The sequence below is a fragment of the Sarcophilus harrisii genome, chromosome 3 (assembly GCF_902635505.1).
Source record: "Sarcophilus harrisii chromosome 3, mSarHar1.11, whole genome shotgun sequence".
In the NCBI taxonomy this organism is placed as follows: domain Eukaryota; kingdom Metazoa; phylum Chordata; class Mammalia; order Dasyuromorphia; family Dasyuridae; genus Sarcophilus; species Sarcophilus harrisii.
The window spans coordinates 275,573,607-275,593,367 of record NC_045428.1 but is presented as its reverse complement, the minus strand read 5'-3'; positions in this window follow the sequence as shown (position 1 = coordinate 275,593,367).

The window sequence follows — 19,761 nt, the reverse complement described above, 5'->3', positions numbered from 1 at the left end:
CAAACCCCTGGTTATACCAAGCCTGTCTTGGCCTAAAGCTAGGGAGCAGTTTGAGCCACTCAATAGACCATGTATATTGACTATGCCCCAGGCAGAGATTTCCAATTGAATAAGATTACTGGGAGTTGTCTGGGAAAGGTGTGCCCCTCCTAGGGTTTGAGAGTCAAAAACCCCCTTCCCCTAAAGAGGTCACAGTTTATTTACATCAGGGCCCCCCTAAAGGTTAAAGAGGACATGATTTTACATCATTCCCCCTCAGTCACTCCGAATTCATTTGGGACAACAGGATGAAGGTCTTGTAGCTGCTTCAAGCTGACAAGGGTCACTAGTCACTATGTTCAATAGGGGTACAGGCTAGGAAGGAGGAAGTGTGAGATCTGAAGATGGCAGCAGCAGAAATTGTAGAGTATCCCATGATCTTCAGACTGAAGGAGTAGTTAGAAGTTTGCTTGGAACCTGAAGGAAACATCTCAGAACAGATTAAAAGTGGGGTGATGTCCAGGGTGGAGATGGTGACGTTTGGAAATGGAGCCTTTGCAAAAAATGCATCAGGTCCCATCTGTGGGCTGCCTTGAGGAGGCTGATGGCCCACCCAACAATCCTGAATGCCCCCACTGCCCATGGAGATCCCTAGATAAAAGGCTAAGAAGGACTTGTTCAACTACTGGCAGGGGCCATCAAATGACATCAAGAAAAGCTGGAGAGAAGATGTTAGGACCAAAATTCTCATCCTTGGAGTGAGAAAGAGTTAGGAAGAAGAGAGTGAGAGAAAGGTCACTAATGAATCTCCTTTCTGGTGTCCTTTACAAAATATGACCGAAATCTCTCTGGATTTATGGACAGCCTGTAGTAGCTGTAGAATTTCTTCTGCATATTAATAGGAGATTTCTTTGCTGTCAAAAGTTTCCTTTCTTTCTATATAGCCCATGAGCATGTAAAATATGAAAAGTATATTTTGGAGTCTGTATAGATGTTCACTCTTATTCCCTTCCCCAGATCCAAAGCTCTGGTTAGGGCAATGAGTTCGGCTTTCTGGACAGAAGTCCCCAGGGGGCAGTGGCTTAGCCTTCAGTGTGCTATTGAGGGTCACCACAGAATAATAACCTGCCTTTTTTCCCCATTATCAAAAAAGCTCCACCCATCTGTAAACCATTCACCATCTGGGTTGTCAAGAGAAATCCCTTAAGTCAGGTTGGCTGGAGTAGATAGAACCTAAAGCTTCCTCACCATTATGAGTGATGTCTCCTGACTGAGTGCTGTCAGAGAGCAAAGTGTCAGGATTTAGGGTATAACACACCCAGGGAATCAGGTTGAGGGTGTCTAGCAAGAGAGCCTGATATCCAGTAAACCTCCCACTAGCAAGCCACTGATTCCCTTTGGCTTCTAAAATGCTCTAGTGTCCTAGGGTAAAGTTTGAGGCTTCTTCTCTAGGGCACAAGAGTCATTCTAGGGAAACAGAGTCCAGTTCCTTTGAGAAATAGGCATTGAGTCTGGGATGGCCCAGGGCCTGGCCCTCACTTTAGGGTCTGTGGATCAAGATAAGACTGAAGTTTAAATGGCTCCAAATCTCTTAACTCTTTAGCTATAAAATAGTTTGTGGCTTAAGAAATTTTCAATCCTGATTAAGGATAGAGTAGAGAAATCGTCTTTTTCTCATTTCATAGAGAATATGGGAGAGTTTTGAGAACAGCACAAAAAGATCATCTGGAGCTCTGAAAAGAGAAAATTGGGTCCCTGATTTTACCATTAAATCACGCCCCAATAAAGGAGCAGGACAGGAGGGAATAATAAGGAAGGAGTGTTTAAATAACAGGTCACCAAACTGGTAAGGCAGAGGAGAAAAGTCTACAAACAGTTAAGTTCCCCTGCAATTCCCCATTCTATGGGGGGAGGGGCAAATTCACTGGTCTTAACCGGCCACATCGGGATGTTGGGCTGTTGTAGTGGAGCGAGGGGGAGCTTGACCAAGCTCCAAACTCTTGCTGGAGGGCGGGGCATGGGGGGGGGGGTTGTCCCCCCCCCCCCCCCCCCCGTAGGCCTTCAGAGCAAGGATTTGGAAGTTTCCTCAGACAATTTCCATGACATCTAAAGCACAAACCTCTATGGTTACCAGAAATATCAGCAGCCAAAAGTAGGGACTGTTCCCCCATATCTCACTTTAAGTCTGCAGTCTTTTTCCTCTGCTATACAGTTTGATCCCTATTTTTAAAGACTCTCCAATAGCTGTTTCTAACAGCCGAGAGAGAAATTTGAGGGCCCAAAACTGGCTTCTGCAGCTTCCCTTCTATATCTGGGGCAGATTGTTTAATTAATTAACATCTCCCCGGGAAAAATCAAATTGAGGGGCATTGGCCTTGGAATCCTCAAAAAGCTGGGTGGGGTCCTCAGAGTAATGGCCTGGTTTTTCTTCAGTCTGGGAGAGATTTGACATTGAAAGAGGCACCTCTGCTCTGAGTGTTTTGTTTCTCCCTGGGAGTCTGCGGCTTCTCTGAGGGAGCAGAGATAGAGGGGGTGGCTGAATCCTGAGTATCCTGAGGGGAAGGAAAAAGGGTCCCACTCCTTATAATGGAGGTTGAGGAGTGGAGTCTGGGAAATCTCCCCCTCAGGAGGTGAGGGGGGTAGTTAAAGAGATATTGCCAGAGATAAGGTCTGAAATAAGGGATTCAGAAGCCTCCTGATAAGGATTGCATAGGGGTGCAGAGGAAGGATCCTGAGTCCCTAGGGGAGCAGGAAGGAGGGAGTTTGATTGCCCCCAGCAAAGTTAAGCAGTATCCTGCAGTGCTTTTTTAATTTAAGTTTTTTAGTTTTGAGATCTTTTAAGCCGAATTTGTCTCTGTTTTTTAAGAGACTGCCTATGGACAGAGGCAGAGGTGGTAGATTGTCCCATTTTGCCACAAGCCTTAGATTTCCACAATTCTGTAGCTCCTTGTCCTTCTCTTAGGCATCCCCAGAGAGGGAGAAATGACAAAACGTTCCCTGATTAAGGGGACTTTTATCGGAAAATGCAGGAATTCCAATCTGAGCATCCCCAGAGAATTCTGAGTGTGGAGCTCCCAACAACCTAAATTTTCCTGGGAATTTGTGTCCTAGCTATAGAATAAACAATCAGCAAAAAGGCATTTATCTCAGCCAGACTCTCAGGAATCTCCATATGAAGAGAAAACCCCAAAACTCTGAAAATCCTTAAAGGAGAAAACCTCCTTCAACTCTACCTCAGTGAGCAGACTCTACCCAAAGCAGCACAGTTTCATCTCTGTTATCTGGGTGGGGTCGGCTCACCCTGAAACCCACTGAATTCAATTCAAAGTCTAGCCCTAGCTGAAACCTAGTGAGGAGCCAACCTGGGACTCCACCCACGAGCCCCCTTCAGCTTGTAGCCAAAGCCCCCTATTATAAAAGAGCCAAACTAAAACCCTCTCTTTGCAGAGGTTCCAAACATGCCAGCACCATGTTTGGCACCCCAAGAGCTTCTGCCCACTGGAATACTGTTTCCAGTGCCCTCTTCTCTACCCTCACCTATTTTCCTTAACCAGACTTTAACCTTACTTCCAATCCCCATAATAAACCTCTTTTGTCAATCTAGGTTTTCGGGTCTGACATTCCTTTATAGAGAACTGCTTGTGCTGCCACTAGACTTCGTTTAACTCCCTGACCACCAGAAACCCTAATTTCATTTGGATACCCCAAATCTAAACCTCATCACATACGGGGCCACCAAATAATGAGGTATGAAATTGAGAGTAAGAGATCCCCTAACAGCAATGGGATCCCCTTGGCACAGGTTTTGAGAAAGAATTCTCAAACCCCAATAAATACAGGCACAAGGTATGTGACAAAAATGGGTTTATTTACATTAAGAAAACAGTATGCTAAGAAGACAGCTGTCTCAGTGGGCAAGGTCCTGTTAGAACTCTTGTAAAGATGGGTTTACACTGAGAAGAAAATATTTTCATTAATGGGCTAAGTCCAAAAAGGCATTCTAGCTAAGATGGATTTACACTGAGAAGAACCAACGTCTCCAGCAGGCCTTCCTGATTAGGAATTAGCAAAGGTGGGTTAACAACCCCCTGGTTATATCAAGCATGTGGTGGCCTGGAGCTGGGGAGCAGTTTGAGCCACTCAATAGACCATGTTGATTATCCCCCAGACAGAGATTTCCAATTGAATAAGATTACTGGGAGTTGTCTGGGAAAGGTGTGCCCCTCCCAGGGTTTGAAGAGTCAGAAACAACCTTCCCCCCAAAGGGGAACAGAATTTACATCAGTGCTCCCCCAAAGGTTAAAGGGGACACAATTTACACCAGTATCACAGAATTGTCTTTATTTGCATTTCTCTAATCAATAGTGACTAAGAACATTTTTTCATATGACTTAAAATGGTTTTAAATTTATCTGAAAATTTTCTTTTCATATCCTTTAACCATTTATCAATTGAATGACATAAAAATTTTAAAACTTAGAAAACTAATAAAGTTGTTTAAAAAAACCTTATAGAAATGATAAGACTAAAAATTGGTTCTTGGAAAACATTAAATGAGAAACCATTTGCCAACATGGATGAAAAAGAAGAGGGAAGAATATAAAATCTGCAAAATAGTAAGTAAACAAAGTGAAATTAATAAAACTAAAAATGATAGTATAGTATTAATGCATAGTGTATGTAAGAATTCAGAGAGCTTTCAGCTATTAATTATGTGGCTTCTTTGCTTGTTTTTAATGGTGCCGTTACATGTTGTCAATTATAGTCATATTCATTGTTGCTAGGAATACAATTTCCTTGACTTTGTATGTTATCCTTTTGAAAATTTAATTTGGTTATTTTTTTTCAAGTAAGCATTTTCTTCCATTTCTCCCCCAATAAAAAATTAATATTCATAGGTAAAGCAAATTCCTGTTTAGGAATGGCATTCTTGAGTCTGCATCTTGAATCTATTACTTCTCTGTCAAGGGTAGGTAGCATGCTTATTTTGGAGCTCTAGTCACAGTTCATCATTATATTGATCAAGTTCTAAAGTTTTTCTAAATTATTTTTCTTTATAATATTTTATCTTAAAGTATTATCCTACTGCTCACTTCATTCTGTATCAGTTCAGTTTTCTCTAAACTTTCCATTTTTTCCCTTATATATAAAAGTATTGAATTTCAGTCATATAACAGTTTCTTTAGCCATTACCTAACAGTTAGGCATCCCTTAATTTCCAACTTTTGGTTACTAAAATAAGAGATATATTGTATATATGAATGATTTCCCTTTTTTATATTTTTGGGGATTAAGGTCTAGCTGTGTTACACTCACTGACTTTAGAGACAAAGTTTCCAATTGCTTTAAAAAATAAGTGGACAAATTCATAGTTTCACCACCAATGCATTAAGTGTTCCCATTTTCCTACAGTCCTTCCAATAACTGTCATTTTTCTGTTTTATTATCTGTACCAATCTGAATGTGAGGGGAAACCTCTTATTTATTTTCATTTTCATTTACCTAATTGTTAGTGATTTAGAGTTATCTTCATATCATTTCTGATATCTTAGGTTTCTTCATTTGAAAAATACCTTTAATACTACTGGATCATTAATTGCATGAGGAATAAATCCTTTTCTCATATTATTGTCATTTGTTGGATATGATATTTCTGTCATAGCAAGTCAGTGAAAAGATTTTTTACTACTTACCCATTTCCCATGTAATTTTAACTTCATTGTTTTAGTTTGTGCAAAACTTTTACATTTTGTGTAATCAATACTGTTCATTTTGTCTTATGTGGTCCTTTTTATCCCTTGTTTAGCCATAAAAGCTGACTCATCCAAAGGTCCAAAAGAAGACTATTTCTCTTTTCCTCTAATTTGTTTATAATGTCACATTTTGTCTAGATTATATATCCATGTAGAGATGTTGATCAGTAATTAATGTCTGCAAGACTTTTTTCCAGGTTTTCCACAATTTTGTCAAATTGTGTTGAAAAGATGGATTCTTTGAACTTAAACAGTAGACCGACAAGTATATTTATATTTATTTTAGCATGTTGTTTATGCAGGTTATTACACATAGCAACCTATTTTCAACAAGTATTAAACATATTTGATTATATATATGAAAGAGAATGAGAATGAGAATTCTGGGGGATAGAAGTTGCCAGTTAAAATGGATGACAGAAGATGGAGTGCCTTTACAAGGAATAACAAAAGAGATGTCATTGAGAACAAAGTATATGGTAATGAATTAAGATGTAAACAAACTGAAAAAGAATTAGATGGCCAGGTTATGAAGAGCTTTGATGTAATGCTGGAGAAACTGAGCAAGATAGAGATTAGAGAATAATTTAATAGTTTATTAAATGGAGAGATTTACTGGGACCAATGGATCCATGGTTGGTCCAAGGGCTGAATGAGACTATCATCTCAAAGAATCCAGCCCTGAGTATCAGGACAGCAAGATTTTTATAGGATAACAAGAACAATGACATAATTGGGGGGGAGGTATTTGGGTGGGGGGTAACCTAATGAGGGGATGACACAATGTAGGAAGGTACTGGAGAAGTTACTGATATTCTAATCTAAAATAGATATCCTGTCAAACATTAAGAAGGAATGATTATAGGCTAAAGATATAAAACCTTTATCTCATCAAACATTAAGAGGGAAAGGTTATAACCTGAGGCAGAATAACTAAATAGGACAATGGAGAAACTGGGTCAGGACATTAACAGGGAACTGTGGCACAACATTCCACACTCTCTCTCTTCTAACTATTCAAATCTTTGAATTACCTTCCTCTAGAAGGTTTTAGCACCATAATTTTGACCAACCCTATGTGAAGTAAATAGGCCAAATAAAAATCAAAATAAAGCTAGAACAATGCAAGGACTTATGGCAAGGTCAAGTCTCTCCTTGATAACCCCAGAGTTAATCAGTAATACACAAAGTTCCTTATTTCAATCATGTCAGATCCTCTGCAGTTGGAGAGCTTATGGACAGTTTAGGTCTGTGGTCATTTATGAACGACTTGGCCTCTGCTTACAGAGCAGCAGGGCTCAAGATAGTTGTGCTGCCCATTGAGAGGGGCAACCCTCTCCAGGGGAGAAAGGTGAGGCTTGGAGTAGCCCCACCTGTCCCTGCCCAGAGGAACAGACAGAGCTGCAGAAAGGATCAGATTTCTGAGCAGATGACGCACAGTTAAGACCAAGGCAGGCAAACCCCAAACTTTTAGAGGCCTACTATTAACTACAAGGTCCTTTTAAGTACACTGAAATACTGATTAAGGACCTGTGGTAACAGGAGTGGAGAAACAGCTCAGAGAGACTGCCAGTTCCAAGACAGGTATCCGATTTCTGGTTGTTTCTAAAAAATAATCCCCAAAACTGAGTCTTCCAGGGCAATTCCAACAGAATAAGGGATTTCAGAGTTAAAGCATAATCAGCAATCATAGTCCAGTAAACTTAAGCAAGGAGTAAAAAATGAAAAGGACTGTTTAAAGGACTTCCAATTAAATCTGAACTAGCAAGATAGGGGGTAGGGCAGAAGTGCCTAAGAAAAATACATTAATTTCCTTTTTCTCCCCCCTTTTTTTTTCCTCACAGAAAGGAATTATAAAATAACCATCCCACATACATAACAGCAATAGTTAACACAAGTTTTAACAGTTTCCATTCCAAGTCTTAAACATACATTAATACAGTTAAAATTCTAACAATTCAACCTCTTTCCCACTACCCCCCATCAGTCCAAATTACATCAGGAAAAGGGGCGATGGTTCTCAAAAGCTGTTTCCTGCTGAAAATGGGCAGAGATGCTCAGTTCAGGGAAGGGGGTGGGTGTAGGGCGTGCTGACAATCAAAGCTTGATGTAGGTCCCAGAAGCAAGTCAGTCTATCTGTATTTCGACCAAATCTAGAAATAAAAACAAATCTAACAAAAGTTAGAACAGTCTGAGGTAGGAAGACTGGTCCACAAAGACTGCTACAAGATGTGGCCTCTCATTAGTTATAAGTCTTTAAAAAACTTGAATTTCCAGACACAAGATCTAGTAATCAATAGATGACCAGACTAAATACTTATTTGCTCAAGTATTTAGGATATTACAGATAACCAGATTGGAAACAAGGTAGGACATAATTAACAATTTCTCATTGACCATTGCTCTGATTGCAGCGACATATAACTACAAACCCAAGAAATTTTACCTCGAATAACAAATCCTAAACAAGATATTTACCATAATCTTATATTTATACAAATCGGTTTGCTGCTTTTAGCCAAGAACCAGGTAGTTGCAACTTGATAAAAAGGAGAGGATTCCATGTGGCTGCCCTTCCCCCACTCCACCTCCAAAGGAGGGGGGGAGTGGAAACAAACTTCACTCCAGGCTAACTAGATGCTCCAATAGCTGAAGTAACAGCAGTGAGAGGTGAGTTTAAATCTTTACCTTTAAAGACAAAAGATCCCTAACCCCACCCAACATTTAAAGTGGCAGAAATCAGTGGGGAAGAGGGGGAAGATTCCATAAAACCCACATGTCCAGCAGAGCTGGATTTAAAGCATAACTTATGTTATAATACAGGCAACAAACTCTGAACCAAACTAAATACAGCTTTAAATTCCCAATAATACAAAACTGCTTTTCCTATCATAGTTCAAAAAATGAAAGAGCACAGTTTCTTTCTCTCCCTTTGGCCCCATGTGGCTATTATTCCCAGTGGACTTCTCCTAAATTCTAACTTGGCCAGAGTTGAAACCTTCAGAAGTCAGATCTTTTTTGCTACATACTTTACCTAATTAGAGGCACATGACCCCTTTCAGTCAAGTTAACAGAACTTCTTTAACAAGCTATTGTTTTTAAGATCTTTTACTTAAAGATTAAATCTAGCCAGCACAGGCAACAGTAACATTATTTCCCACAATTTAAAAACTACCCAAAATACTCAGAACAAATCTGGCATGCAAAGGCAAACTAATTTCCCAAATTTAGAATCATCCTAAAATTCCTAATCAAATGTTTTCTCCAGCTGGAGTTCAGTATTGAAATAACCAATTCCCAAATTTGATCATTGTTCTTAAATTTAACAGAGCTCTTAAAATTAAAACAAATCACACAGAACACACATAGACTGTGCAGTCATTTAACATTTAACACAGACCAGGGGCTATCTGGAAAGAATAGCCCTGAGGGAAGTTGTCAGCTCCAGTCTTTCCTCCCATAATCCAAATGGAGCCCCCTCACCCTTTTTTTTTTTTTTAGCCAGATGGTGTCTTTTTAAGACACCCAGATTTATATTCTGGAATGCCCAGAGTTGTGCCAACTGGCACACAGATGTGTCTTAGACACCCAGGTAGGGTTCCCTGCATCCAGAAGACCCTACTCCCAGAAATGATGCCCATCAGCGTTTCATAATTCTGGGAATACAGATGCTAGCACAGACAGAACAGATCAGGTCTTAAGACATAACCAGATGGTACTCCAAAAGGTACCCAAACAGATTTACTCTCCTGTGGCCGAAATGGGGATGTCTAACATCAGGATGTTGTGGCTGGAAACTGCTCTTTCCCAGAGGCTCTGGAAAAAAAAATCCAGGGGGACCGGCCTCTCTAGGCCAAGAATTCAGATCCGCAGCCTCTCTGTCCAAGGCAAACACAGGAAAGTCTCTTATTTCTAATCCTGCTCATTTTCTGATATCTCGCTGGGGCCTCCAAATGTAATGCTGGAGAAACTGAGCAAGTTAGAGATTAGAGAACAATTTAATAGTTTATTAAATGGAGAGATTTGGGACCAATGGATCCATGTTTGGTCCCAGGGCTGAATGAGACAATTGTCTCAAAGAATCCAGCCCTGAGTATCAGGACAGCAAGATTTTTATAGGGTTACAAGATCAATGACATAATGGAGGAGGTACCTGGATGGGGGTAACCTAATGGGGGGAGGCACCTAAGATGACACAATGGAGGGAGGTACTGGAGAGGTTACTGATATTCTAATGTCTAAAATGGATAGACCTTTATCCTGTCAAACATTAAGAAGGAATGATTATAGCCTAAAGATATAAAACCTTTATCTCATCAAACATTAAGAGGAAAAGGTTATATACTAAGGCAGAGTAACTAGGATAATTGGAGAAACTGGGTCAGGATATTAAAAGTTAACTGTGGCACAACACTGAATGCTAGGGAATTTCACATGGATCCTAAGGATTACAGAGAACTTTTGGAGTTTATTAAATGGAAGAGAGACATGAATAGATCTGTATTTTAGGGTGACCAATTTGATAGCAGAGGGAAGCATGGAGGAGAAATATGAATTAAAATAAAAGCAGTAAACCTATTGTATGAGTTGATCAGGGCCTGGGCCAGGATGGTAGCAGGTTTCAAGAGAAAAAAAAATTATATATTAGCTACTTTATAAAGATAAGATTACAGGATTAGGCACCAATGTGGATATGGGAGAAGGTGGGAGTTAGGAGTTGGGAATCACATCTATACTTCTGGGCAGTTAGGAGGACTGACTTAGTAATAGGAAAGTTCAGAAGAAGAGTGTTTGGTGACAAAAAGTTTAGTTTGGGACAATTTTCTATGGGAATCCAGTTTGAGATATCGGCAATTACTATGTGAATCTGAAGACTGTAATAGCTTATAGCCATATCAAAAGATGTGATGATCACAGAGATTTAACTGATGAGACCAACAAGTGAAATAGTATGAAGAAGGGAGAGAAAAGGGTTTAGAGAACCACCCTCTGGGACACCCCAATTGGTAGGCAAGACCTACACCAAGAGACAGAAAAGGAGACTGAGATGGTATCAGTTATAATAGAAGGAAGAAAGCCAGAAGGGAGTAGTGTCTATCAAGATGGTGATTCACTATGACAAAGACCACAGAGAGGTCAAGGAAGATGGAGATGGTAAAAAAAAAAAAAACAACCAAGATTCTATTGGACACCTAAGAGATCTTTAGTAAATTGAGAAAGAGAGCTGGGAGAGAAGATTCTGCATCAAGAGACATGCAACTAACAAGTGAAGGTGAGAAGAGCCCTTTAGAGAAGATTTAGGTTAGTAACCCCATCCCACTAATAATTCATTTTGGGGTCTTCCTTGACTCCTCCCTCAGACTTCCTCTTCAAGTTGGATTTGTTCTCAAGTCGTTTTGTTTTTGCCTTCAATGCTTCCCTCTCTAATACAAGTCCTTATTACTTCAATCTGGATTATTGTGATAACCTGATAAGTCTGTCTGCCTCAGCTTTCCCCACTCTGACCTTCATTCAACTTCTAAAATGATTTTCCTAAAGGGCAGGTCTGTCCATGTCCCCTATCTCTGCTCAATAAACTCCAGTGGTTCCTATTTCCTCTAGGATAAAATATGAATCCTGTAATTTGGCTTTTAAAGTCCCTTCCAACCTAGCTCCTTTATATTTTATCTTTTATTTTCTCCCATATATTCTATGATTCAGAGACAATGAGCAAATCCTGTGCTAAGTGTTGTGATGACAAATAGTAAATCAAAATAATCCCTGCTCTCAAGGAACTCAATGGGCTCACACCAGATAATAATGGTCTATTTTTTTTAGCAAGATAAAAATTCACCTCTCAGAGCACAGCTTCCATACAATAAAACTTGCTTCTATATTTATCCATACTCTGCCATTCCTCATGTTTCAGAGACTAAGATGGCTTTCACTTAACAAATGTTATTCTGCATCATGCTTTCTTTGAGTTTTTGCTCCAACAATTAAAATTTCTAGTATACTATCTGGGGCAGGATTTTGGGAAGATGGCAGAGTAGGTTGGTAAATTTCAAGTTCTTCCAATTTCTTCCACAAATGGAACAAAGTTGTGCCTCAGGGTGAACACAGTTGTGAAAAATCAAGAAGACTTGGAGCAGAATAGGGGTCCTCCTGATACAACCCAACAAAATCTGAAGAAGGACCCTGGGCTGGGATTAACCTATCTGAAGAACAAATACCTCCAGGCTAGTTCTGAAGAAAATTCAAGTGGGAATTCATCAGGCTAGTTGGTTCAACCAGACATCACCCCAGGCAAGAAGGAACCAGCACCTGGTAAGTGCAGAAGCAGGGGATAAGGACACTGTTGGCTGTGAGCAGGCTGTGAGCATTTTCAGGAGGATGGAGCTTTTGGTTTGGGGTTCCTGGTCAGAGGGGAGAGCTGAAGAGAAGCTTGAGGCACCAACCTTCACCTAATTTATTAAAAATGAACTGGCAAATAAGAACCCTACCACTGGAACATATTAGGGGTACAGGGAAGGATTCATCTTCAGAGGAGGACACTTTAATAAAAACAAAACAAAAAAACAAAACAAAAAAAAATTTCAAAGAGAGCTGTGAAATGACTCTCTGTCCAGAGAGAATTTATAGAACTCAAAAAATTCAAAAATCAAATGAGACACAATGAGGAAAAACTAAAGAAAAAAATTAAAAATATTCAAGAAAAGGTTATGATGGAAAAAAAGTTAACCAATAAGAAAAAGAGGTACAGAGTTTCAAAGGTGAAAATAATTCCTTGAAAATTAGAATTGGGTGAGGGGAAACCAATGAAGCTATGAGAGAACAAGAAAAAAAATTATAAAGAATAAGAAAATAGAATAGAATGTGAAACATCTCTTAAGAACAACAGAAGACTTATAGTTCTGAAAATTTACATCAAGAATGAGTTCAATAAGTAACACAACATCTATGCTATGAAAGGTATATCATCCTCCAAAATCTAAAGAAATAAGGGGGGAAGATATAGGTGGATGGGCAAACAAAGGCTGAGGGAAGAAAAAGAGGAATCTCTGGTTAGAGGCTTTAATATATATTATCTGACTCTACCTTGCTCATTTACTTTATTCTCCTTGTATTAAGATGATTCCTACTTTTATACTCATACTTCTATGTTGACTTTGAGTTCCCTGAAGACAGGGATGGGGACTGTGTTATTTCTTCACCTTTGCATTCTCAATACAATAAAATGGGGGAAAAAAGCATTGATCTTGAATATGACACAGTAATTTTTTCTGGTACAGCCATTTAAAAGCTGTGTAACCCTGATCGTCTTTTAAAGCACTGGCATTTAGTTTCCTGGTCTGTATTAAAAAGGAGAATGAGATGGGAGCATGATGCTAACTGTACTTTCCAAAACAGAAGGTTCTTGTGAAAAAAGCTTTTTGTACATTTCTAAGTGATAAACATATTAACACACAGGGGCATGAGCATCTAATACCATTGGGATAGGGAGCTTCCCCTTGTTCTCCCTCAACCAAAAAGTTAGCATTTTCTCTGCAAATAATATTGAAAACATTTGCCATAAAACATGGGTAAGTTAAGCAAGTTAGTCATTTATTGTTTAATCCAGGCAATATATTAAATACTGAAAAAGAAGAGACAAAAGACCTTCAAGGAGTCAATAAGCAAACTTATGTCCATCTGATATGAAGATGATTAAAAAATTAATTTAAAAAAGCACCAGAATTAAAAATAGTTGGGAAAGATTTCCTATTTAAAGATGGGGTTTTATTGTGGAGAGCAATATGGAACTATGCCCAAAGAACTATTGAACTGTGCATACCATTTGATCCAGTATTATTTCTACTGGGTCTATATTCCAAAAAAAGATAAAAAAGGGAAAAGAATTCACATATGTAAAGATGTTTGTAGCAACCCTTTTTGCAAGGAACTGGAAACTGAGTGGCTGGCCATCAATTGGGGAATATCTGAATAAGCTATGGTACATAAAATATTATGGAATATTATTGTTCTATAAGAAACAATAATCAGGATGCTTTCAGAGAGACCTGGAGAAACATGAACTGATGCTGAGTGAAGTGAGCAGAACCAGATCATTGTATACGGCAACAGCAGTATTTACATGATGATCAATTCTGATGATGTGGCTCTTTTCAACAATGAGGTATTTCAGGCCAGTTCCAATGGGCTTGTGATAGAGCCATCTGTACCCAGAGAAAGGATTGTGGGAACTGAGTGTGGATCACAATATAGCATTTTCACTTTTTTGTTGACTTGGATTTTTTTATTTTCCCCTTTTTGACACTGATTTTCTTTTTGTGTGAAGCATGATAATTGTGGATATATGTTAGAAGAATTGCACATGTTTAACATATATTGATTACTTACTGTCTATGGGAGGCTGTGGGGGAAAGGAAGGGGGATAATTTTGCAACACAAAAGTTTTGTAAGGGTAAATATTGGAAACTATGCATATGTTTTGGAAAATCTTTAAAAATGGTGTTTTAGTTGGTGCTTGAAAGGAAATGAGAGGAGAGAGCATTACAAAGTTGAGAAAAATCAGAGAAAATGTCCAGAACCAAGAGATGGCTGTTTTTGATCATGGACTAGCCAGGAGGCTAGTGTCACTGCATCAAAGAATATGTGGAGAGAAGATTAAGGTATAAGAACACTGATGAGTTGGGGATGGAGTTGAAGAATGGGTATAGGTTATGAAGGGCTTTGAATACCAAGCAGGGAATTTTTATATTTGATCCTGGAGGTGATAGGAAGTCACTGGAATTTATTGAGTAGGAAGATTTATTTGATTGGACTTGCACTTTAGAAAACTCACTTTGACTGTGAATGAAATATGGAAGACTCCGTTTTCTGAACCATAAAACTTGTTCTTCAGGTTTTCTCCTAAACATATAGTAGGTGCTAATATACATTGAATGCTTGATAATATATCACATTTCTAATTTATACTTTGTAAGTTACAAAGAGATTTAAACTTGTTTCCTCAGCTGAGCCCCATCATAATCTTGTAAGGTAGGCAGAATAACTTCACTTTAAACATGAGGAGTGTTAGGATTCTTACAATGTGCTAAGTCACTGGAATTGATAAACACTCTGGGAGATTGAGAAGCCAGGATTCAGTTGGGCAGAACGAAGGATTCAGAGAGAGCTGGAGGCTGAAGTTGGCAAAGGCAAAAGGACTAGCAACAGGAGCTCTCGGAATCAAGGAAAGTTAACCAGGTTATTTTGAAGGAGACAATAAAGGATTGAACTTTTAACTCCTGGCTGCACTTAAGGTGATTATTACTTTGAACTGAAACAAAGGCTGCTCCCAGAAGCCCTGCAAGAAATCTGCTCCCAGAGAATGATTATATTTTAGAGAAGAGAACATTACAGGGAGAATCAGACTAAAATTATTTAAGTGATTTATCCCAAATCAGGTAATTTGTAGCTGACAAAGTCAGCTCTTTCTGACTTCAAAGGTCCCATTTCCCATGTTCTCTTTTCATCAGTTTTTTCCTCTCCACCTACATGTATGCTTAGGCATCCCCTATCCTAAACAATTGTTTTTCCTGCATTTCTACTATTTTCTCAAGTCATCAACCCATCTCTCTTCTTTTTCAGTGCTCTTATTTCTCCTCTAATTTATTTATAATCTTGTTCTTTATGCCTAAATCATGGACCCATTTTGTTCTTATCTTGGTGTATGGTGTTAAGTGTGGGTCCATAGTGCTCTTATTTCTCCAAGGAGTATTCTACCTACATGTGTCTTAACTTTTGCAGTATATACAACCTGGTATCTGGTCTGCCCCAACTGTCAGCTGGAGGGTTTTTCACAGCCTTCATGCTTCACAAAACTCTACTGCTCTTAACATTGCTTACATAAGTATTTTATAAAGGTAAAGTTCATTGAGAAGCTCACACTCCATCCTAATTTAAGTCATAAGATACCAGGTGTGCATAACTTTCCCAAGTGAGAACATATTTTAATCATTCAATCCCATCACTTGGCTGAAGGCTTATTTTGAATTATCTAGTTGATGATCATCATATAATCTGTAGGAAGTGATACTTTCCTCTTTGCTTATATTTATTCTCCCAATTTCTTTTGACATTTTGCTCAAGCTCATATTTCTAAGACTATATAAAATATTTGCATTTACTGGAAAATTACTATCCTTTTAAAAATTTTGAATTTCAAATTCTCTCCTTCCCTGTTATACTCTTCCCTCACTCAAGGAGAAGATAAGCAATATGATATTCATTATACATGTAAAATTGTGTAAAACATTTCCATATTTGCCATCTTGCAAAAAAAAAGCAACCAAAAATAAAGTGAGAAAATTATATTTCAGTTTATACTCAGAGTTCATTAGTTCTCTCTCTGGGGATAGATATTTTTTCATTATCAGATCTTTCAAATGGTCTTGGATAATTGTATTGACCAGAATAGTCAAGTGTTTCACAGTTGGTCATTGTTACAACATCGCTATTCTTATGCACAGTGATTTCCCAGTTCTTCTTCCTTCACTTTGCATCAATTCATATAGATCTTGCCATGTTTTTAAATCACTTTCTTGATCATTTCTTATAGCCCAATAATACTCCACCACAATCATATGCTACAACTTATGTTATTCCTCAAATGATGAACATCTCCTTGATTTTCAATTGTCATCAAAAAAAGAGCTGCTTTAAATATTTTTGTCCATATAAATCCTTTTCTTTTTTTCTTTAATCTCTTTGGTGTACAAACCTCATAATAGTATTCATGGATCAGAAGGTATTATGGTTAGCTATATAACCATTTGAGCATAGTTCCAAATTGTTCTCCAGAGTATTTGGACCAGTTCACTACTCCATCAATTGTTTATTAGTGTATCTATTTTCCTTTATCCCCTCTACCATTTGTCATTTTTAATGGGTGTGAGGTGGCAACTCAAGAGTTAATAATAAACAACTATAGTGCTTATTGATTTTCACCAATAAGCTTTGCTTTTTTTTTTTTTGCTTTTTTCCTTTCTTTTGATCATTTATCAAATTAAGGAATGGCTCTAATGTTTATAAATTTGACTTATTTTCCTATATATTTGAGAAACCAGGCTTTTATAAGAGAAACTTGTGGCAAAATTGGCTATAGTACCTTTCAGTGAAATATAATTTCCCTGTATCTATTTTAATTAGTTCTGCTTTTGTTTTTGCTTTGTATGAGATTGACTATTATCTATAGATTGTTCCAGCACTTTAACTCTGTGTCTCCTTTTTTCAAGTGTATCTCTTGTAAACATTATGCTGCTATTCACTTTGTTATGATTTAGATGGAGTGTATGGGACATCCAGGAAGGATGAGCATCTCTGGTGTGAGGGTTTGCAGAGCCCTTTCCAGGACTGCTCATTCTGTCTTCAGTGTCTACCTCTCGCGCAGTTCTTACCTATGTCTACAAGAAGCTATAGCATGTGCAGTGTCCTGATAAAAACCATTTTGGCAGGTGGGATAAATTAAGGATAACTGGCAGTTCTCAAGCCCATTGGTAGTTAGGGCAATGTCTACTTTGAATATGTGAAGAATTCCTCTAGTGGAATTGGCACATGAGAACAATCTGTTCCAATTGCCATGAAGTGGAGGAAGCATTGTAGATGCCAGGATCATCCATTGCAATCCATGCCAGTGCCAGTCACCTTGACGTTTGTATTGTGACTGGTCTTCATTAGCTCAGGACTGACAACTTTGTGTAACTTTGCCTCACTGAAATCCAATTCATGAACAAGTCATCTGTGATGTCATTTATTCTCTTCAAAAATGGGTCAAAGACATATTGATTAGCTCATCCAATTCATAGTCACAGTTGTGATTATTGTGTGTATTTCCTTCCTAGTATGAATAGCCTACTTTTCAAGTCACACACAGACAAAATATGTTAGTTCACATCTCTTCTTCCCTGTTTGTGACTTCTCCTCCAGGAAGCCTTCTCTGAATGCCCCTAGTTAGCAATGAATAATCTCTCCTAGGAATATTTCAGAAGCTGATCTCCTCTACGCATTTTATCCAATTTTTACCAGGGTTTGATTGGCTTTTTGAACTTGTTTTGAGTCTATTTAATATATTGCAAGTTCTTTCAGTACAGGGAGAGTGATGCTTTTCACATTTATGATCCAAGTGCCCAGAATAATAATTTTGCACATACTGGTTACTAAATAAGAAAATGAAAGTAATAATAAAAATAATACATACTCAAAATCCAAATCTTCATTCCTTCAATGAGGAGGTAAGGAATGACAAAGTAGATCACTTCTGGTTAGAGTGATAGTAGGGATTTTATGTGTACTGAGACATATATACAGTCTTGGTGGGAAGCTTGGAATATTATTGAACAAGACTCTGGGGATACCATTAATTGGACTAGAACTCCTGGTAGTGTGATGCTATACCTATGTAGAATCTGAGGGAGCTTATCTTAGGTTCTCAGTTTATTCTTAGAGAGACCACTTCTCAGATTATGAGTTTGGTGACATCTCTCAGTATTCTAGGGTACTCTGAGGCATTAGGTTAAATCTAATGCTACTGGCTCAAATTCATATTGTACAATATTCTCCTCAATATTGTTTAATTAACATGTATTAATGTGGGCAAAAGCCATTTTCTGAGAGGATATAGGAAGAGAAAAATCCATCCTCCTTTCCCCATCTCTACCTTCTGAATCACTAGGAAGAATGTGTTCAATAAGGTAGCTGGTATGTGGCATTTCTCCCAAATCATGGAGCAGAGTTGGTGCATAAAATCAATCTCTTCTGTACCAAAACCAGCAAGTACTGTCCATTGACCTCTGAATTGGGTTAACTAATCCATTTAATTGAAGGATTCTTATTGAATTTAGCTAGGAAATTTGGTTATGGATTTTATTGTGGGGGAATATGCCTGTAGTTCCTACCACCAAGAGATGCTTACTTAAGTTTGGGGCTTCTGTATTGCAGTATTTTTTTTTTTAATTTCTCAGTAGTATTTTATTTTTCCAAATACATGTAAAGATAGTTTTTAACATTCATTTTTGTGAAACTTTGTGTTCTGAATTTTTCTATCTCCCTCCCTTACCTTTCCCCTCCCCAAGACAGAAAGCAATCTGATTGTTAAATATGGGCAATTCTTTCAAACATATTTCCATTTTTGAAATATTGTGCTAGAAAAATCAAGAGAAAAAATAAGTAAAAGACAAGCAAGAAAACGGTGAAAATATAGTGCTTTGATTTGCATTCAATCTTCATATTTCTCTCTCTAGATGCAGATGGCATTTTCCATCTCAAGTCTAATCATCTTGAATCACCACATTGTTGAAAAGAGCCAAGTCCACACATACTCTTATTGTTATTGTACTGCAGGCTTTCTAACGCTAAATAGTTTGCACTATATCATATGGCATTGAGTGGATGAGCGCCAGGAGAAGGCCATCAGGCTGTCCATGGAGGGACTCAGATTGGAAGAAGAAAACAGATTGAAATTTGTTTGTTTCTAGGCCAGTATTGGGCCTAGACCTATGAGTGGAATCCTCATATTTCTTACCTGAGAGAAATAAAGAAAGCTTGTCTGAAAAAAAAAAAAACTAACAAAATAAAATTACAAAGTTAATGGTCGATCCATAATTCTGGATGGTGACTTGCAAGGTTGTTTCAATGAACTGAGCATTTGTATTTTAAATTTAAAGAAAAAAAAAACACTTCTGCCCTTTTACAGAATGAAAGGATAGTAGACTCATTTTATACTATAATAATATTTCATATTATGTGCCAGGTAGGTCATATTTATTCTGTGGTTGTGGTTACTATAATTGTTGAATTAATTTTTCCTCTTTTTATACTTTCTTCCCTTTTCTCCTCTCTTCTCCTCTACTTGTTTGCCACTCCTTAGTTCTATTCCTCTCCACTCTTTTTATTTTCCTTATTTCTCCTCTCCTCTCTCCTTTTCTATTTGTCTTTCCTTCTCTCCTTCCCCACTCTTGTCTCTTTCTGCACCTTTGTCATCCTTTTCTATCCTTATCTCCCCACATTT